We start from the raw sequence: 22,034 nt of genomic DNA on the forward strand, positions 1-22,034 counted from the left end.
TATGTGTGTATGTATGTGTATGTGTGTGTATGTGTGTGTATGTGTGTGTATGTGTGTGTATGTGTGTGTGTGTGTGTGTGTGTGTGTGTGTGTGTGTGTGTGTGTGTGTATATATATACATACATACATACATACACATACATACACATATATACACATATATACACATATATACACATATACATATATATACATAATGAATGTATGTATGTGTATATATATGTGTGTGTATATATATTTCTTTTTTTTTTACACAAATTTGTTTAATTAACTGTAAACTATAAAGCAATTTATTGTGATCAGGAAGATAAATCTAGCTGATCTAGAAGAAATGTGTTCATTAGCTAATGCTTTACATCTTTGTAAAGTCAACTGAGCTTAACAGAATCGTGCACTTTTGTGTATCTGTATCCTTACTTAGACTCTTTGAACCAAACCATATTAGTTTCATCACTGATCTTGCATAGTTTCGGATATGGCTCAGCTGTTGAAATCTTGCAATAAAGTGCACTTGTAGTACCTCCTATTTTACTGGTGTCTGAAGTTGAAAATACATTCACTTGCAAGGAGATCTGCGTCAGCAGTTTGGCAGCCGCTGCTGATTTTATAGATTTCTTCAGTGAAATAAATTGGTTTGATAAGTGAAAATGCTGCAGAAAATTCTATACAAAACAAATACATCACATTAGGATGAAGACATCTAATTTCAAGTTGCTTTTCTTACCAGGAATATTCCAGCAGTGTGATAAAAAGTCCAAACATATGACAAACGTTTCACTAATCGTGCTTGCTTAGACACTTTGTATTAAGAAATGTGTTCTAGCAGAAAAGCTGCATGCTTGAAATAGCTAAAGAGATCTCGGTTTTCAAAAAAGCAAACGTGTATAGAAATGCATTTTTAAAATCTTGACTAGTTGACAGGCAAGTAACAAGAATTACATGTGGTTTTTTTTTTATAAATCTTAATTCATTTTGATAATTTAACATCATATACTTCATACTGATAAACTGATAATAACATTGGAACTGATGGGTAGTAATCTGATACTCTATTAATGACCATCAAGCTACTTCTACATTATACCATGTGTTTCTCATGCAAGACAGATATTTGATCAGTTTAAAAATTACAGGGTGTTTTAACTCGTAAAAATGAGTTGAGCTGATACACAATATTCACGATTCTTTCAGAGCCTTCAAAGCCTTAAGTGTTGAATGTCTGTAATTATGAAACGAAACTTTGAAGCATTCCTAATTGTGAATAAATTAATGATGCACTTGCTTAAAAAAAAACAGAGCAGTTAAGTGGGTTTTTTGGGTGATTTTGTTATAGGTCCACTAAGCCTGCAGAGCCAAATCAGTTCTCTTGATCCACAAAACATAAATGCTGGCAACTTAAAGGTGGCTGGTACACGCTTACATTTTTGCTTACAATGTGCATGTATGCAAGCTCAAGCAAGGGTGGCAATTTTATTTATTTATTTTTCTCTTTTGTATCAAAGGAGACCAAAAGCAAGGCATGGTTGTTAAAGTGAGGGCCAAACAGACTTTCTGCAAACATAGCATACTGTAGAAAATAATTCAACTGATTGGTGTATACATGTTTTTCATAATATAGGAATACACAGGAAGAGACTTTGCAATAAATGATTTGAAGTAGTAATTCAATAGGAATCAGGACCAAAAGCCACCACCTTTTCTTTACACTCTTTGATAAATTTAGAATCTATGTAACCTATTCTGCACTTCGGAGTAGATCATGTTATAAATGAACAATTCTTAAAGTTTTGTTAAGAAAATTAATAAATAAATTTGCGTTATTTTTATCGTACTATTTCATGAAAAATTCATATTTTGTAATGCCCCACCCCTCTGTCTTTATTTTGTATCCTTTTATTTTAATTTATGAATGTCTCCTCAGTGCAGAACTTTTCCAACAAAACCTTGAACACCTTTCACACTACTTTTTTCTTCCAGCTACTGATTTGGGGAAAGGTGTCTGTGTGCTCTCATCCAGCTAGCGTTATAAGCTGTTCGAGGATGAAGCTCTCCAGGTGGTGGGTATCTTGCCTGCTTCACTGTTTGCATTCTGACTAGAATATGGGTTACACAGTAATGCATATCTTTGTGTCTCAGTACTCTGTGTAGGATTTCTCAGCATGGAGGCTGGTCCACATGTGTGACAGCAGCTGATGGCATGTTTCTCAATGTGATTTCCTTTCGTTGTAGTATTCCCATTGAGACCATAGCGAAGCAGCAGCAGTTACATGAGCAGATGTCGAAACTTTATTAAATACGCCTGTGGCATTTCATCAACCATTTCCTCTCTAATCTATCTTCACTCTAACTTAATGCTAATATATATTTTGGGCTGAGGATGGCAGGTGTGGAATGGCCAACAAATGGCCACATATGGCTCTTGCTAAATATCTGTATTGTTTGTCAAGCAGAGGTGAATGAGTTTCATGAGTCTATTAAGTTTGTGTCTTAATTAATACAAGTAGAATTATATTGCCTTCTTTTTAAAAAAATGTATGTATAGAAGCAACTTTATTAATCCCCAAATGAAAATTCTAAGTGATCAGTCTATGTAATGGCTGACTCAGAACCTTACATTTTTAGACTAAACATCCTTCATCATAAATTTGTGTAAAATACATAATACATGTATATATTTACGGTGGGTTGCATCCATTGTGTAAATCCTGAAAAGCATCTTACATTCTTTTTAAAGAGCTGTTACAATCTTATCACATATAGTGACTCATGCCATGGCACAATTTGATAATCACGTTCAGTGCTACCATATTACATAATCACTCTCTTTACAGCAGATCAGATTTAATCATTTTCACTCATTACTGGCAATGTTGTTTAAACTTGGTTTGTATTTTTTTTTTATCGCTTTGCCTGCATAAAATGAATGATCGGCGTATGAATATGGAAAAATGCTATTTTGATTTTACACATTCACTCCTGACATCCTCTAGAAGTGCATTTGACTATATTATAAATAAAGAGAATCGGTTTTGGAAGGCTTTAGGGAGAAATGTGCTGTTTTTGTAATCGTGTTAGTGCTCCTGAATTGTACAGAATAAAGCACTTCGAAAAGCAGTTGCTACTTTATAGGATTTCTGCCTTTCTGAAGTGCACATACTACATATAATGTAAACCAAAATGCCAATGTTTTTCCAGCACTGGATTTAAAGCTCATTTTAAAATGCCTACTAAGGGAATTGAAGTTTTCCAGTCTGATCAATTTTGTATGAACATTCGGATGTATTATGTATGCATTCAGAATAAATGTCATTAAGCTTATTTCTGTATCTATCGCAGAAATGGTGTGACAAAACAATGAGTGTCGACATGTTAGAATGGGCTGTATCGGCTTCATAAACCCGACATATCAGACACAGAATATCACACATAACAATCAAAACATTGCCTATTCCTTTAGTTGCTTCAAGAACTGCTGCAATTCTGACTTTGCTGTAGACCATTGTGTCAATATAAATACAAAATATCCATAACAATTACTGATAGTATTTTTAACCTGCTGATGGCTTTTATTTTTTATGAACTATGGACTGCAAGATTTGTGAAGAAAATGACATACAGGTTTTGTCTTACATGAGATTGTAAAATTTAAGGAATGCACATTCAGTGAGAGTTCAATCGTTCACACTGAACTCCGTTCTTTGAACTAAATAAGACGCAAAGGGGGTGGAGCTTTATGGTTTCAGAGGATTTAATGACCTGCTGCCGTTTTTGTTGTGTTCTCAACATAATCTCAGGATTATGAGCATACAACTTGTACAGAACTCAGAATCTTGTCTTTTAGACCAATGGTTCACCAGGTGGGATTTTGTCGATGCACTTGTGATTTAGGTATGTGCCTGATTCATTATAGGCTAGATGTTTTGATGGCATTAAAATTTAGTTACGGTCTGTGTTCATTCTTTGTGTATGGCTTTATGTAAAGTTTTGAAAGCAGGTCTCTAGACATTTATTTGGCATAGATAATGTTGAATATAGGAGGTTGTATATGATGTGTATGCACAACATACTAACATGATTACAACAGCTTCGACTATGAATTACTTTGAGTTTGTTTTACAGGGTTGCTGCAATGATTAAAAAAGCCTCAGAACAAATCATATATATTGATAATTTCTGAGATGTTTTCTGAGCGTCCACTGCATTATAGCTTTGCGGTTACATTATTGTAAATTGTGGCTTTATTTAGATTTTACTAGTTAAAAGCATTCTTTTCATTACCATAGACAAACGTGTGTGTGTGTGTGTGTGTGTATATATATAATATATAATATATAAATAATAGTGCATGCTAATCTAATCCTGTATAATGCATAGTAATCTAATTTTGTGATCATGTGACTAACCACAGTACTATAAGCTTATCTAGACATGCCCCTAGACAGTATCTTGTGGTCCCCTGACATCTCTGATAGAATAGGAGAGTCTGACATTTCTGGACCATAGCAAAACCATCTAGCCAATTAGGCTTATTCTATTTGTTTAATTGAGTATAGTCATGCTATATTAGAGTGCATCCTACAAAAAAAAATGAAAACAAGTGTCACTAACTAATGTAAGTCGTTATGCAATATGAGCATGCAAAAAATTGATCATTTACACAGATTGAATCATCTCTCTGGCATGGACAGTCCTCCTAAAGTTTAGGAATGTCAAGGGTTTTTTTTTGTTTTTGTTTGGTTTTTTTTGCTTGGGATTAAAATATGAATTAGAATTGATTTTAGAATGATAACCTTTTATTTTTGGGATATTACATTAAGATGCAATGCGAAGATTAAAAACCCCAAATCTTTGTTTTTGGTAAAAGAAAAAATATATAATATGAAATTTTGGTATGCAAATGTATTGGAACAGATTTTTACAGGTTGTTATAAATAAAAGTTAATATCCAGATGCATATCACTTGTGTGTCAAGCTGACAGCAAATTGTTGCTTTCCTATTTTTCCCAGTTTCAGAATGATTTGCTTTATACTATTGACAGTTCTCTGATCTTTATGGTGGTTTATCTATTTTAACAGCAGATGCATAGATTCTGATATTTTTGATCAACAGAATAATGGAAATGCTTGGCTCCTTTTTATCTACTGATCTTATTGTCTCACCAGCAGGGGTGCACACACTTTTTCAGCATGCAAGCTACTTATAAAAATGACCAAGTCAAAATGATCTTCCTACTATAAAAATGCATAAATATAGATTTTTTTTTTTTTAATGTCATGCGGTCTACCCACACTAGCTTTAGCGATCGGCATATTGGGCACCCCTGATCTACAGTATATAGCAAAAACAAAATTGGCCTGGATCTCCCAATACTTTTGGAGCAGACTGTGTATGATAAAATATCTTTGATTTTCTATCTTTGCTTGTTTGATATTTTATCTGTATTTAGATCTGTAGTTTTTTTTTTTTTTTTCAATCATTTTTGGATATTAAAAAAAATGGGAAAACACAGAAGTAAATTTTCATGTAATGCAGTTGCTGACATTACATCACTGTTAATCACTAGAAAAACAATGTATTCTTTGTATTGCAGTACATCACTTCTCATGTTGATTATTGCATGTGGCTGTTTGTACAGTTTGTGATTTCTGTATACCTCTGTGCTGCACTGTAATCACCAAGTTTCCAAAAGAGCAGAGGGACTCGTCTTTAATATAGGGTGTGTGTGTCTGTGTGTTGAAGAGAGAAAGAGGTAATCATCTTAAGCCAGGCACAGGTCTATGGCACTGCAGACACTGATAATGAGATGAAAATAAAGCGGTCTTCTGCATAATGATCTGCATTACAGCTGCAGCTGAGAGCTTTGGAAAATGATGGTGCACCGTTAGCACTAGGGGCTAAACTGCACTTTCCTGAACAATGACCATCTTTTGCCCTTGTTAAGTCCAAATCTTTACTATCATGAATGAATAATAAAACCTCTCTCAGACCTGCAGAAATGGTCAAGAGTGAAAATGCAGCTTATGATGTAAAAAATGTGCTGCTGTTTACTGTAGGACAGATTAAATGATTTAATAATGAATATTTTTTTTGCAGTAGGTTTTTTGTCATTTATCATATTGACAAAATGTGAGAAATGTGCAAATTATGTAAACATACAGATTGGTGAGAGATTTTCAGACGTAACAAAAAAAGTTATGAAATAAGCACAATGTAAAATTATATAGTTTTTATCCCATATCTGCTGGTTTTTTTTTTTTTTTTTTTTTGGTTTAATGTGTTTTAAGGTATGATATGCTTAGACCTGTTTTATACTATAAAAAAGCAATAACATTTAACTTGTACATTAAATGTAACCATTAACATGCATCTAAAATCATCCATGTTATAAGCTATCATCTATGGCATAAGAAAGCATGTCAATGTTTTGTTATACAATAATGCAACACATTAGTAAGGAGTCGATGCGAAACACTCATTATTGTGATCAGGGCAGAAAGAACAATTTATTCTCAAGTAGAATACTGCTTTGTTAATTTCACCAAAAAGTCATTATGTTCTTTCTCAAACTGGATGTATTTGGATGTAGGTATTTGAAAATTGAATCAAATCATCACTGGCACTAAATTTTGATAGACGAAATTGTCTGATGCCACACACTTCCTTTTGTATGGTTCAGAACATTTTCTTTGCTGTATTTTAATGCACCTATTCCCATGATCAGTAATTATAATGTAATATATTCAGCAGATCTTTTAACCCCATTGTTACTGTAGCTTCTGGGGTCTGAACGGTTATACTGCCTAGATTAGATGAGATCGATGAAATCACAGACTTTTAACTCTTGCAAATTAAAAACGTTTCAACTCTTACCATTTTTTTTACCATGTTTTATTGGTATTTTAATTGGTTTTTTGGTTCTCATCTCACTACCCCTTTACTGAAATCCATATACACTAATAAAGAATGTCACTCAGATATAGAAAAATTGCACTAGTGCTGTCTGTAAATTTCTTATTTGCTTTAATAGAGGTACCTGGATAAAAACCCACACAGCTTCTGATGCAGCCTAATGGATGTAATGCTGGCTAACAATTCTACATTTCTTCAACCACTTCCACCTCAGATATTCTCTTGATTATGCTAATGGTACACGTTGAATGGCAGCACTATATCAGAGACCGTTCTCTACACCGCTCTGCATTCCGCATGCATTCTACACGCATAATGAAGCCATGCAGTTCTGCCTCACAAACTTTCACCATTGTCTTTAGATCTTATTACTCGTCTCTAGAGGGTGTCTCGTCTCGCAGGTTAGAGATCGTTCCGTCAGCCGGTGAGTAAAATGTAATGTTTGGAATCGGGACTTTATTGTAATCACACATCTGATTAGATGCGCTTTTTATTCATAGCTGATAACCTTAAGGCAATGACCAGAATGTACAAGAGACAATAGTGACGTCTTTCTCACACACACACACACACACACACACACAATGTATTCTCTTGTGGGCAGAATAAAAAGCTCCTAGTTTTGTGATGCACATGTAATCATGGCACTAATTCATTTCTTTGGGGGGAAAACAGTTCCCAGAAGCATACTGATAAAGAATTCTCATTGACAGGGTGGTTTGATGAACTGTTTCCACTAGGGAGCTGATTATTTTCTTAGTAACAGTATTTGCCAACATTGGTTATGAACAGCATGCGGTACATTTTATCCGTTTAGTTATATTTAATGGTAAAGGTTGAACCTTCACAAAACACATTATAGCTGTTTTTAAGTGATAACAAACTAAAGTCATTTTGTCTCCAGCCTTTTTTCCCCCCTCTCTCTTGAAATTAGTAAGACAAATGCAGGTTGTGAAAGGGTTCTGACACCTTCCTGTGTTAATATATTTCAACACCTCTGGTTGTTAAAGCTCTGTCCTTGAAGATTTATTTCATAAACATCTCTTCACAGAAAAATTGTAACATTTTAAAGCTGTACAGTTTGCGTAGTATCTTCTAACTCCCTGAAAAACTAACTTTAGAATGGCATTCAATTAAAAAAATCAAAATAAAAATCGCACCTAGTTGTACTGTTGTATAAAATGAATTAAATTATTCACGACCAGTCAGATTTCCACAGTGCCTTGTTGTAAATTATTTAAATGCATTAAATACTACATGTAATTTTTTTGTTTCCAGGACTTATTGATGTGTATTTAATGTTGTGTGAACTTTCATCCTCTTTGTGCCAGCAGAACAATGAAACCATGTTAATGGCTACCTGTACAGTACCTAGAGGTGTATGTGATTGTTGCAGTAGGAATCTGCTTATGTTGCTGCTTAACAGGAAGCAGTGAATATTAAACCTCTTTTCAATTCCAAACAAATGAATCGCTTCCTCCTGCTGATTTCATTATCTGGAATTATACTTACTACAACACGGCGTTGTTTTATACGAAATGGAATTTCACATGACCTCCTGCTAAAGCCTGGTTTTATTGACTTGTAGACGTGGGAGTGCTGTGTATTAGTGTGTGTATATATAGCAACTCAGCGGAGGACTTTTTACTGAACTGAAAGCAGTTTGCAATCTTACTTGAAAGGAAAAAAGAATGTGTAGAAAATCAGTTTGAGGGTTGGTCTTATTAAAACCAATTCACTTGGGATGAGGTAAAGAAGCCAGAAGGAGAACAGCAGAGGATCATCTCTGCCTCAGTAATTTTTTTTTCAATTACTCCTCCATTTGACACTCCTGCTTTATCCATTACAGTCAAACACCAGCATGACATAGGAGATCCTCATAAAGGAAAACACATTTCCTGTCACGCTAAAGCCTCAATGTGCCGAGTAGTCACAGGTTTAAAGGTATGAAGTTTTTTTTTCAAATTTTATTTTTATTTAGTGTTAAATGGAAACCAGTCTGCAGGATAGGTTTTAGATATAAATGTGCACCGAATTAAGAGGCACATAAATATGCCTCTTTGAGTTTCTGACAAAATATTTAACTCTATAGTAGGCTATGTGATATTGATGAATTAAACAGCCTTAATGACCTGATCTGTGGAGGCAACTCTACAGCAATGAATTAATTCAGTGAACAGTAGTTTGTGGGTGATGTTCAGCTGAGCTGTGGTTGTTAAGCGTGTTCTGTTGAATGTATGGAGGCCACATTGCTGCAGGGCTGTGCTAGCTGAAGACACACTCGGATAGCAATCAGCACTTGCACCATCTGCTCAGTGCTAATGACTACCTGCTTCAGATGAGACTGAAAGAGAGCAAATTAGAGACAGGTACAGAGGCAAAGAGGGTGATGGGGGAGGCAAAAGGGAGAGGGAAGAACTTGATGCAGAGAAAAAGAAAAAAACATGGGAGCAGTATTGAAGAATTACTGTGGAGGAGGGGAAGCAAGAGGACATTATGAGGAGAGGTAGCAAGGGATATGCCAAGGCCAAGTGTGAAGCTTCCAGGCACTCATTACATGTGTGCAGAGTAGCAGATTTATGCTAGACAAATTGTACATTTATTGTAATTGTTTGCATAGCTTTATATCAGCTTCTTTCTTTCCTAGTTGACTATAAATGAGGTGAAAGGATATATTATACAGTATATAAAATACACATGCCAACACAGTTTTCATGATTTTACAATGAGAATTAACTTGCTATAAGGACGCTGAGGCGTCGGCATTGTTTTCGTTGTTTTTTCTCGCATAGCTAGTTGCCAGTTATTTCAAGACTATTCACGCTGTAATTGATTCTTAAATAATCTCAGAGCAGCTGAAGGAAAAAAACTTTAGGATTTCACACAGACTTTATCAGGCTTAGCTCCGATGAGACACTATGATCATGGTCAAGCCAGCAGCTGTAGACACTGGAAGTCACAATAATGTCTGTTTTTGTGATACTAGAAAAATGGAGGAAACATTTGCCCCACTTTTGGGGCAAATGTTTTTGCCCCAAAAGTGTTTTGGGGTTGAGGGTCTAATATATCTTTTCTGGCCTGGGTGAATAGTGTGCATGTTCTCAGATTTTTAGCCCAGTCCAGTGGCAGACGTTGTAGGCTAAACGACAATTTAAAGAGTCTAGTGTCAGCAGTTTTACTCTCCAATGGGTTTGCAAAATGTCCAGTTGTTACCCCACTTGTGCCCTGAATTCCCAGGTTCTTTTGCTACCATGTTGAATAAGCTGTATAGAAAATATATTGATGGATGCCCCACCTAGGCTTCTCCAGTGTCCTTTACTTTGTTTACAATGTATTACTAGATCTGTCACAGTTTTAATAAAAAAAAAAAAAAAAAAAATGGTACATGTTTATTTACATAGTAAATAAAAATTGCACAAGCCAGGCCATGCCTTTATTTTCATTCAGATATATTTGAATATCTTACTACATTAATGTTACGAAGAATAATAATTTGATGCGAATTGACCCAAAAGTGTAAATTATTTTTCTGTAAACAAATTCTGATTTACATTCTGTCTTTCCAATGTTCCCAGTATGGTTGATCTATAAAACCAACAATGCAAATATTCTACTAAACATAAAATGCAATAAAACCCTCATTGATCTAGCCATAAAGCATGGTAGGAATAACTTGTCTAATTAGCATAATTTGTGCTATTTGTGCTGTGTTGCTAAGCAACCAGTTGGTTAGGGTTAAGGGTGGGTCTAGAGTGCATCAATTTACTATTTACATCATTAGGGACATCGTGTGCAATGAGCAAATTCGTAAAAAAAAAAACAGGGATTGCGATTAACAATTTTCTAACCTCGAGCACCCGATGTGTGACAGTATGACCCCTTTTCAGCCCTTCATTTATAACAGTTATTAGCAGTAAGGGCTGATTTAGCACTTTAGTTTGATGGTTCAAAAGTATGTAAAATGCATTTTGGGATATAATCATGATTTGACCACTGCATTGAGACTAAACATATTGCATTGCCTACAGGGTGTGTGTGTGTCTGAGGGAGATTGACTTATTTGCAGCTGTATCAAACAAATAAATAGTTTAAAAATCATATTGTGATTTCTGGATTTTTTTTTTTTTTTAGATTATGTCTCTCACAGTGGACATGCACCTACTATTACAATTTCAGACCCTTCCATGATTTCTAAGTGGGAGAACTTGCAAAATAGCAGGGTGTTCAAATACTTATTTTCCTCACTGTATGTATATATGTGTATGTATGTGTATGTATGTATGTATGTGTATGTATGTGTGTGTATATATATATATATATATATATATATATATATATATATATATATATATATATATATATACGCACACACACACGTACTATATATTTCTTTTTTTTTTTTTTTTGCATGTTTGTCACACTTTAAGTTCAGGTACCTGGGGTCAACAGTGCAAAGTAATGGGTAGTGTGTTAGAGAAGTAAAGAAAAGAGTGCAGACAGGGTGGAGTGGGTGAAGAGGAGTGATTTGTGATAGAGTATCTGCGAGGGTGAAAGGTAACGTTTATAGGACTGTGGTGAGACCTGCCATGTTGTATGGATTAGAGACAGTGGCATTGAGTAAAAGACAGGAGGTGGAGCTGGAGGTAGCAGAGCTGAAGATGTTGGTTTTCGTTGGGAGTGACGACGATGGACAAGATTAGAAATGAGTTTATTAGACGGACAGCGCATGTAGGACGTTTTGGTGACAAGGTGAGGGAGGCAAGATTGAGATGGTTTGGACATGTGCAGAGGAGGGACATAAGGTATATTGGAAGAAGAATGCTGAGGATGGAGCCACCAGGAAGGAGGAAAAGAGGAAGACCAAGAAGGAGGTTCATTGATGTGGTGAGGGAAGACATGCAGGTAGTTGGTGTGAAAGAGGCAGATGTAGAGGACAGGGGGGTATGGAGACGGATGATCCGCTGTGACGACACCTAATGGAAGAAGCCGAAAGATGTTTGTCACACTTTAATGTTTCAGATCATTAAACTAATTTAAATATTAGTAAAAGATAACAAGTCAACACATGCAGTTTTTAAATGAAGGTTTTTATTATTGAGGGAAAACTAAATGCAAAACTACATGGCCCTGTGTGAAAAAGTCCAAGATGAAAACCGCTGCTGACCAAAAAGAGTATTTTCCCAAAAGTCTTGGGGAATCATCAAGATGTTTTCTGAAAAAATTGAGACGAGCCTTTGTGTGAACTGACGAGACAAAAGTGTTAATGTGATGGTCTGGGGCTGTTTTACTGCTTCAGGACCTGGAAGACTTGCTGTGATAAATGGAACCATAAATTCTGCTGTTTACCAAAAAAAATCCTGAAGGAGACTGTCCGGCCATCTGTTCGTGACCTCAAGCTGAAGCGAGCTTTGGTTCTGTAGCAGGACAATAATCCAAAACACACCAGCAGGTCCACCTCTAAATGGCTGAAGAAAAACAAAATGAAGACATTGGAGTGGCCTAGTCAAAGCCCTGACCTGAATCCTATTGATGCTGTGACATGGCAAATAAAAGGTGGTTCAGGCTCAAAAACCCTCCAATGTGGCTGAATCACTAAAATTCTGCGTAGATGAGTGGACCAAAATTTCTCCACAGTGCTGTAACAGACTCATCGCAAGTTATACAAACATACATTCATACATTCATACATACAGTGGGGCAAAAAAGTATTTAGTCAGCCACCAATTGTGCAAGTTCTCCAACTTAAAAATATGAGAGAGGCCTGTAATTTCATCATAGGTAAACTTCAACTATGAGAGACAAAATGAGAAAAAAAATCCCGACAATCACATTGTCTGATTTTTAAAGAAATTACTCGCAAATTATGGTGGAAAATAAGTGTTTGTTCACCTACAAAAAAGCAAGATTTCTGGCCCTCTCAGACCTGTAACTACTTCTTTAAGAGGCTCCTTGGTCCTCCACTTGTTACCTTTATTTATTGGCACCTGTTTAAACTCGTTATCAGTATAAAAGACACCTGTCCACAACCTCAAACAGTCAGACTCCAAACTCCACTATGGCCAAGACCAAAGACCTGTCAAAGGACACCAGAAACAAAATTGTAGACCTGCACCAGGCTGGGAAGACGGAATCTGCAAACTGTGGGAGCAATTATTAGAAAATGGAAGACATACAAGACCACTGATAATCTCCCTCGATCTGGGGCTCCACGCAAGAACTTACCCAGTGGGGTCAAAATGATCACAAGAACGGTGAGCAAAAATCCCAGAACCACAAGATGGGTGACCTAGTGAATGACCTGCAGAGAGCTGGGACCAAAATAACAAAGGCTACCATCAGTAACACTATGCCGCCAGGGACTCAAATCCTGCAGTACCAGAAGTGTGCCCCTACTTTAGCCAGTACATGTCCGGTCCCAACTGAAGTTTGCTAGAGATCATTTGGATGATCCAGAAGAGGATTGGGAGAATGTTATATGGTCAGATGAAACCAAAATAGAGCTTTTTGGTAAAAACTTAACTTGTTGTGTTTGGAGGAGAAAGAATGCTGAGTTGCATCCAAAGAACACCATACCTACTGTGAAGCATGGGGGAGGAAACATCATGCTTTGGGGCTGTTTTTCTGCAAAGGGACCAGGACGACTGGTCCGTGTAAAGGAAAGAATGAATGGGGCCATGTATCGTGAGATTTTGAGTAAAAACCTCCTTTCATCAGCAAGTGCATTGAAGATAAAACGTGGCTGGGTCTTTCAGTACGACAATGATCCCAAACAAACCACCCGGGCAACCAAGAAGTGGCTTCGTAAGAAGCATTTCAAGGTCCTGGAGTGGCCTAGCCAGTCTCCAGATCTCAACCCCATAAAAAATCTTTGGAAAATCAGTGTTGTCCAGCGACAGCCCCAAAACATCACTGCTCTAGAGGAGATCTGCATGGAGGAATGTGCCAAACTACCAGCAACAGTGTGTAAAAACCTTGTGGAGTTTTACAGAAATTTTATTTTTTATTGACCAAATACTTATTTTCCACCATAGTTTACAAATAAATTCTTCAAAAATCAGACAATAGGATTTTTTTTTGTCCTCATTTTGTCTCTGATAGTTTAGGTGTACCTATGATAAAAAATTAGTCCTCTCATCTTTAAGTGGGAGAACTTGCACAATTGGTGGCTGACTAAATACTTTTTTGCCTCACTGTGTGATAACTTATACCGTAATTTCCGGACTATTAAGCGTGCCCAAATATAAGCCGCACCCACTGAATTGTACAAAGATTTTTATTTTGAACAGAAATATGCCACACCTGTCTATAAGCCGCAGGTGACTACACTGAAACTAATGAACTTTACACAGGCTTTAATGAAAGACAGTGTCTGTTACACGGCTTGTATCTAAACAGTAGCCCACCAAGAAAGTCATTGTTCACTGTCTTCCTCCTTCCTTTCACAACTATTTCTCTCGAGTTTTTCTTTTGGCATAGTCATGCGTTAAAATATCACCATCAGTAAATCTTTTCTCCCGATGCCATGCAGCTCAGAACACAGGTGAAGTGCGTTTTTTCATGCCCGGTTGTTTTCAGCGTGACGAATGATTCACATTTCCTGTAGACAGTCCAAGAGAGCGGCAGGTCAAATGTCAGAGGAACCTCATCCTTGTTTATGATGTGGTGCGGCCCGATTCAGTGGGAGCGCATCTGATTTAATATAAAGAGTTTCATTGGTTCACCTGAACCCGTTCCGCAATTTCATTGGTCTAATGTTATGAGGTTCAGTTTTTTGGCTTGAAGTTTGTGAAACCGGGAAAAACCCAGGAAAAATCCATAAATTAGCCGCTTCATTGTTTAAGCCGCGGGGTTCAAAGAGTGGGGGGGGAGTAGCGGCTTATAGCCAGGAAAATATGGTGTGTGTGTGTATATATGTGTATGTGTATATATGTGTATAAATGTATGTATGTATAATTCCTCTACTGTCTATTGCTGCATAAGCAAATATATAGTAAATAAAAATTGATTAGTTCTGTGATTTTACAGTACCTCAGGTCTTGCACATGACATTGCTCCTCATAAAGCCATACTTTTGTGTAAATGTTAAAGGTTAAAACAGCAAAAAAGTATTGCATTGTCAAAAATATATATATAATTTTACCTTTAGGATTTAAGTCAACAATGGATTACAGACTTACTGACTTTTATTCAACCTTTTGTGACTATAGCAGCAAATCTAAATCCGTGTTTTAAGGGTCCAGAAACCTCTTGCAAAGAAAAAATAATTCTCAGTCTGTGAATGCAGCCATTCCTATCTGCCTCGTCTCTGATCTTTATTAACAGCAGAGCTGCTTATTAGGATTAGGTTTGGGTGTTATATTGTGCCATATACTGTAGAGACGCACATCACCCGAGCAAGAAGACTGAAGTTTCCACAAACTGAAACTTGCCTGAAAGCAGCAGGGCTGAATTAGATTTGCTTCCTCTTTCAATCTAATCTAAGTTATAAGTTCATGTTTGCTTGGCATTTCGATTCTAATTTTCACACATCTCCAGGCACATGAGGATTTCCAGATGGTGGAGGTCTAAAGTAGCTTATTATTTTATAGTCATATGTACTCTATTTCAACAGCGTGTATATTAATGCAAATATCGCATACTTGTTTTTATCAGTTTACTAAAATTGCATCAGTAGTTATTACCATTAGGTCATAGCAGGTCGCAGAAGAAAGCAGAGCTGAGTGTAACACTTGATGGCTCAGAGCTGTTTAACTGTGCATTGTAAAGCCTACAAATTAAATAAATAAATGGCTCTATCCTACTTTCTCTGCTTTTGTGTCTTGCCCCCCCCCAACCCCACACACAATTATCTAGCCCAATTGAACTGTCTCACAGATAAATATCCAAACCATGTTAGAGATGAAATGTAGCAGGACATTGTTGTTTCTAGTTGTCACAGCGATCACAGTGCAGAAAGACTGGATCAGACTCTGTGTCTTCAGTGTCTCCATTTAAACACACTCCTTCTGCCCGCTGTCTCTAGTGCCAATTATATATCAAAGCAAAATAGATGGTGTTCATTTGCAATGACATCTCGACTTGTTTGCGTGCAATCATCCCCACCTCATTCTATCTCATCTTTCGCTAGCTGTCTTTCATTCTGTCTATTAATGGCATTTTAAGACGGTACTCTGTAATTATTCTTATCACGCCAAATGGTGGCACTGGCTCAAGTAATTGTCTACCATTACACTTTCTCCCGCTGAATCCTTGACTTCTTTGCCTAGTTTAAGAGAATATCACACTTGATGTTTTCAAAAAGAAAAAGATCTTCACCTTGGACCAACAGCTCCCACAGTGCAGTCTTATTTTTTTTTACAGGAAATATGAGAGCTCTAGGGAATATGATGCATAGATGGGATCACTCTGTGTGAAATTAATTAATCATTACTGTAATTGAAGTCTGGGATCTAGTTAGGCTTTAAGTGCTTTTGGAGCTCTGTTTTAGCACGGGACTCTTTACACCAGGGGTCACCAACATGGTGCCCGCAAGCACCAGGTAGCCCACAAGGACCACATGAGTAGCCCACCGGCCTTTTATAAAAAAATAGCCGTTTCCTATTTTGTTAAATCATTGTTCATGATTATTATGAGAAATCATTAACACGATCAGTGTCTTCACATAGATGAATATAATTAATTATTAATAATAACATATAATAAAAGGTAAATTGAGCAAATGTTATTTCAGATCAAACTATACAAAACTGTGTATATAACTGGTAGCCCTTCACATTAATCAGTACCCAAGAAGTAACTCTAGGTTTCAAAAAGGTTGGTGACCCCTGCTTTACACTATATAAAGTGATAATACAGTAAAACCTCGTTGGATGAGCATAATTCGTTCTAGAAAATTACTCGTAGGTCTATTTGCTCGTACATTCGAACAATTTTCCCCATAAGAATAAATGTAAAAGTGATTTAATCCGTTCCGAGACCTCATTCGATCTGTTATTTCTGCACACAAAAAGTATTTGTAGCCTATTTTAACAAATACACCGCAAATTACCGTAATGTAAACATAATTTAACACTTACCCATGTGGTAACTCCACGCTCGTACACTATTTCCTTCTTGGTTTCAATGGTAATTCTATTTACTTTCTTTTTCCCCAGACATAAAAATATAACACTAAAAAAAGTTTTTGTTGCACTGAACAACGTGAGTGACCGAGCGATACGTAATCAACTAAGTGACTGATGCTCCCCTCCGCCAAAAGCGGGGAGCCGGCAGCGTGGGTTTGCTCGTGCCTTCGAAATTTGCTTGCAAAATAGGGTAAAATTTTGCGAGTAAGGTCGCTCGTGTCTCCGTTTGCTCGTACAATGGGGTTTTACTGTAATTGGAAAAAATGTAAGTACAGTATAATACAAATGTTTTGTGATTTCAATGGCAAAGAAGAAAATGTGCAGTTTGCAATACCATCATGCACTGATGACACAAATTTTTCCCTTCCCAGCCCTTATTTCCTAGCCTAGTACTTCTGACTCAAAATAGGCGAGAGAGAGAGAGTGATTCCCACCTCTGGCATCACAAGATATAAACATGAACCCACTAGCCACCAGGAGTTATGTGCTTTATTTGAATATGACCAAAAGGAGATGAGGATATGACAGATTTCAGTTTATAATTTATGTAAGAAGAGTGTCAAAAACCTCTTGTAGATATTACATTTTAATTACAGATTATTCTGTGTAGATTTCCTTGGACAAATAAACTGGAACAGGTTTTAGTCTCCAAGTTGCAATTGTGTGACATTCTGATCAATGCTGTTTCCATTTTCGTGGCAACAATTGGGGAAGAACCACATGGATGTGAAGGCCATATACACTTTTGGCCATCCAAGTAAAGCGTATTACCTAAGAATATAGAAGTCTTATAGATATATAAGTATAGATAATATAGAATCTTTTATGTTACGCTTGCTATTGGCTTTAAATAGTAAGTACAAAGCTTTAATTAAAGCTTTATCAATTTCTGTAGTATACATGCCACTTGAGAATTCAATATGAGAGCTAATATGGTTTAGTTAACTGGATCTTGCGAATTAGTAAGCTAGCTGCACATGTGCTGTTCTTTTAGCTTGAATGAATACTTTGTACTTTGTTTTAGTTTCATAACATACACAGCCTAGTAAATAATCCAATTCTAACAAAATATCGGCCATCATTATTTTTGCATTTGTTTTGCATTCTCTACTTTATGCTGACTTTTACCAACACGATCACGGTCTCCATCCGGGCTTAATTTTGTGCCATAATGTATTTGAGAAATTATATTGGTAAAACATTTAGAGCCAAGTAGTTCTGGTCATATAATAGTATTATAGTTCATTTTAGTTATATCATTTCAATTCCACTCTACGTTGTAAGCAGCAAACTTTGCATATGGCTCATTCATATAGATTCATAAATCCACCCAAATCAGTGTCAAATTACAAATTCTCCTTCCTTTGTCATAAATCATTAATGTCTGTCCTGATCTTGGTGACTCTGTCCCTGTTTTCTTTCAGTTCATTTCCAAATGGATATTGTTGTACCACCAAAATAAAAGTCTAAATGCGTTTCTCTCCTCACAGAGACTCTCTAAAATAGACCATTAATGTTGACATGAGCAGCTTTAGCACATATTTTCATTTAGAAAAGACTGGCCGTCATTTGTTCATTAAAAGTGGTTCAAATCGTGAAACTGCACTTGAGCACAAACACTGATTTATGATAATTTGGCATTTGTGATGAGTGCTGCTTAAGTGTAGTGTTTGCCTATGAGTTTTGAGCTATTTATTAAGGTGCTGCCTCTCCTGCCCTGTAGCTCCAGTGTTTTTTTAATTGAAATGTTTCTCGCTCTCCCTTTCCATCCATTATGACAAAACTGAAAGATAGGTAAAGGAAAAGGTGAGTGGAAAAGTGTTTCCTTTAAACTGTCTACTTGAAAGCAGGAGATATGCAAACAGCAGCTCCCTTGACTCTTGCAGGAAGGATTTAAAGTGTTTAATAATTCAATGCTGAAATTTAAAAAGCCATTGTGATTACACAGGGCAGAGAAAACTAATGAATTATTGTCTTTAAATGGTTTCAGGCAATCCTACAGTAGGTTCATAATTATATTCAAGAAGTAAGTTTATACTTTTCCTAAAAATGGAATTTAATGCATAGATTAGCTGCATTTTAATGTATACTTCTGCATCCTTTCGCAGCAAATCAAACAATTCCTGTGTGAACTAAATTCGTAGGTTAGGAAGTGATTTAAAGGCACTGCCAATTGCATAGTGACTAAAACTGTATATTTCGAAGCACAACATTTCTGCCATGATCATAATTTAAGGTACATTTCAGGCCCAGCATCATTAAGGCTCGCTTGCAGAAATTTTGAAAGGAAGACGTCCTAAAGGCATTTCTCATTAAGCAGTATATTTGGGCCTTGCATGTGTCTTTCACTACAAGGGTCAGCTATCAGAATCCAAATAGTAGACAGATATGATCAAATATTATGGTGAAGCATCTATCATAAGTTATTACACAATACATGTGCATAATTTACCATTAAAAGGAATTGATTACTAATATCTTAAATACATCACTGCACAGGCAAAAGGTAAATACCTGCACAACTGCCTGAAAACTATAGAATGGATGAAGATTGAGTGTCATGTGAGAGATATGTGGTTTAAGCAAAAGAAAATGAAGAGAAAACAGGAAAAACAAATGGAAACAATCGGCCGTTACGAGCGATAGCCTTCAGCTGAACTGAATTAGTGAGCTCTTAAATCAACTTTCTCATGAGTTTAAATTAAAGTTTTTTTCACAGTAATCCATTAGGCTGTGTTTAAACACTTCGAACATGCACTGTTACTTGAAAGTAAGCAAATTTAAGACTTTTTTCATAGAGAGAAAATATATATTTTACTCAATAAAATAAGAAATGTAATTTGATGATGGGAATGTGTGATTTGTTCGCTTTCGATAACAGAGTGTGATCATTGTAAGTCGCCCTGGATAAGGGTATCTGCCAAATGCCGTAAATGTAACGTAATCTACACTCATGAAATGAAGTAAAATTACCTAAACTAATGACACATGTCTCAGGACATGAGTACAACATTCAAATGTAATGAAAGACATTTTATCGACATGATGATAAAGTACAGTTGTATGTAAGATTTTTTTTTTATATATATATCAACTCTACAGTGCATGTCAGAAGTGTCACATCTGTAGCATAGTCATTACTGCTGGTGTGTCATACAGATGGAAGCGATCTGGTTGCTCTCAGGGACGTATCTGTGGAAAGGAAAAAGATTTGCCTGCCCTTCTCTGCCATACTGATGTTACCATGTCCTTTAAAGCCTGATGTGTGTATCTGTGTACCGGTCACCCATTTAAACAGATGGATGGTCTGCATTTCTGACACTTTAAGTACACGGCCATCAGAGTGGTGTAGCAAAGATAAATCAAAGATGGGGATAAATGTCACTCCACCTGCAGGTACCTCTCAGGAAAACCGCTTTAGTTAAAAGACATAAGGAAGGAAGAAAAGAAGAGAAATATGAAGGAAGCTTTGATTGTCCTGTGTATGAATGAGTAGCTGGTGAGGACAAAATAGGCATTACCGATGAGTGAGAACATAAGCAGGGGTTAGCTTAAGGTCTAAGCAGCCTCAGGGCTATTTTGAGGTGTAGCAACCTGAGAGAATAAAAGTGTAGTCTTTTGGTCTTAGGTGCAAAATAGTGGATTGGGAACAAATGATTCTGCATTGATGCACAGATCTCCAGAACTACTTCTGTACTTTTTTAAACCAAAAACAAAAGTTCAAATACAACTTTTAAACTAGTTGTTATTGTATAGCTGTTATTACATTTCCTATGTCTTGGACAAATTATGTGGTGAAATGTGCAGAAATAGTTTTAGCTGTGCAAGAGGCAGAGTTTCCTAATTTAGCAAAGGTAAAGTGCAGTTGCAAGCTTTGCACCATTATCTTGTATTTAAAACACTGGCTTTCACTCTCTCACCCCAATGAGCTCAGATGCAGAATTTATCCTTATGATATCCTTATGAGCATCCAGATGAATCAAGAATCAAATACTTTGCATAAGACACCCTGCAGTATCTCTGCGGACCCCCTGGGGTTGTAGACCCCCGGTTGAAGACCCATGCCTTAACCACGAAGCTCCCATTTGAAGTGGTATATCCCAACCTGTTCCATCATAACAATGCCCCTGTGCACAAAGCTATCTCTAGGAAGATACGGTTTACTTAGGTTGTAGTGGAGGATCTTGAGCGGCCTTCTATAAAGCTCTAAACTCAACACTATTAAGCACCTTTGGGAGGAACTGTAATACTGGCAGCACCCCAGGCCACCTGACTTGACTTCTTGTGGCTGAATGATTACAATTTTCCACAACCATACTGCAAATCTTCCCAAATAAGTGGAGGTAATTATAACAGCAAATGGGAAATTCAAAAAGCACACATGAATCTCAATCAAGTGTCCACAGATTTTTGGCCATGTCGTGTTTGTGCTATATTCAAGTGAGAACATAACGGTGATTTTTGTTTGCTATTTCATATGTAAAAAACCACCAGTAACAAACCCCCCCCCCCCTTTTTTTTTTTTTTTTTCCTTTTTTTCTTCCCTTCAAAAAATTTCTCTTTACTTTTGGGTTTGAAAAAGCTTTGTGTTACTGAGCTCTAAAGTGGACTATTTTGCTATTGACAATATAATCCTTTTAGGTTTAAATCAAGCTTTGTTGTGTGATGTGAACCATTTTACAGAGCCACTCAAAAAAAAGGCGTTCACATCCTCCTCAACTGTTAGACTGCAAGCAATTGCTTGAAGCTGGAAGTGTTCAGTACATGTAGCTCAGCTGGTGAGATTCTCAAGGCTTTCCAGCACAACAGTATGGCTGATGGGCCTGAAGTGCTTTTTCTGTGCAGGGTCGGGGGTCTTACGGGAGTCTCTTACTGCATTCTTAAATCCTTGCAAGTGCACACACGCGTGCGCACACACACACACGCCCACACACACACTCCTGCACTTGCTCATCGTTAATGCGGCAGCTTTACCACTGTGGACCCCTTGCCAGCGGAGA

The 22,034-nt window shown here is 36.7% G+C and overlaps 2 protein-coding genes across 8 annotated transcripts in view; both read left to right on the forward strand.

The window, feature by feature from the left end:
• The window catches only part of cers6 (ceramide synthase 6), a 248,058-nt gene that overhangs the window by 116,738 nt on the left and 109,286 nt on the right, over nt 1-22,034 (forward strand). The window lies entirely within an intron of this gene.
• b3galt1b (UDP-Gal:betaGlcNAc beta 1,3-galactosyltransferase, polypeptide 1b) overlaps nt 1-22,034 on the forward strand; it is a 112,280-nt gene that overhangs the window by 72,951 nt on the left and 17,295 nt on the right. The window contains exon 3 of one of the 6 annotated variants that reach the window (XM_083538073.1): nt 1,978-2,057. The exons of the other annotated variants lie outside the window; for them this stretch is intronic. The gene's annotated coding sequence lies outside the window, so the exon portion shown is untranslated. The remainder of the gene's footprint in view (nt 1-1,977; nt 2,058-22,034) is intronic. 6 annotated transcript variants of the gene reach the window in all.

Source organism: Silurus aristotelis (genome assembly GCF_946808225.1).
Source record: "Silurus aristotelis genome assembly, chromosome: 3".
Classification (NCBI taxonomy): domain Eukaryota; kingdom Metazoa; phylum Chordata; class Actinopteri; order Siluriformes; family Siluridae; genus Silurus; species Silurus aristotelis.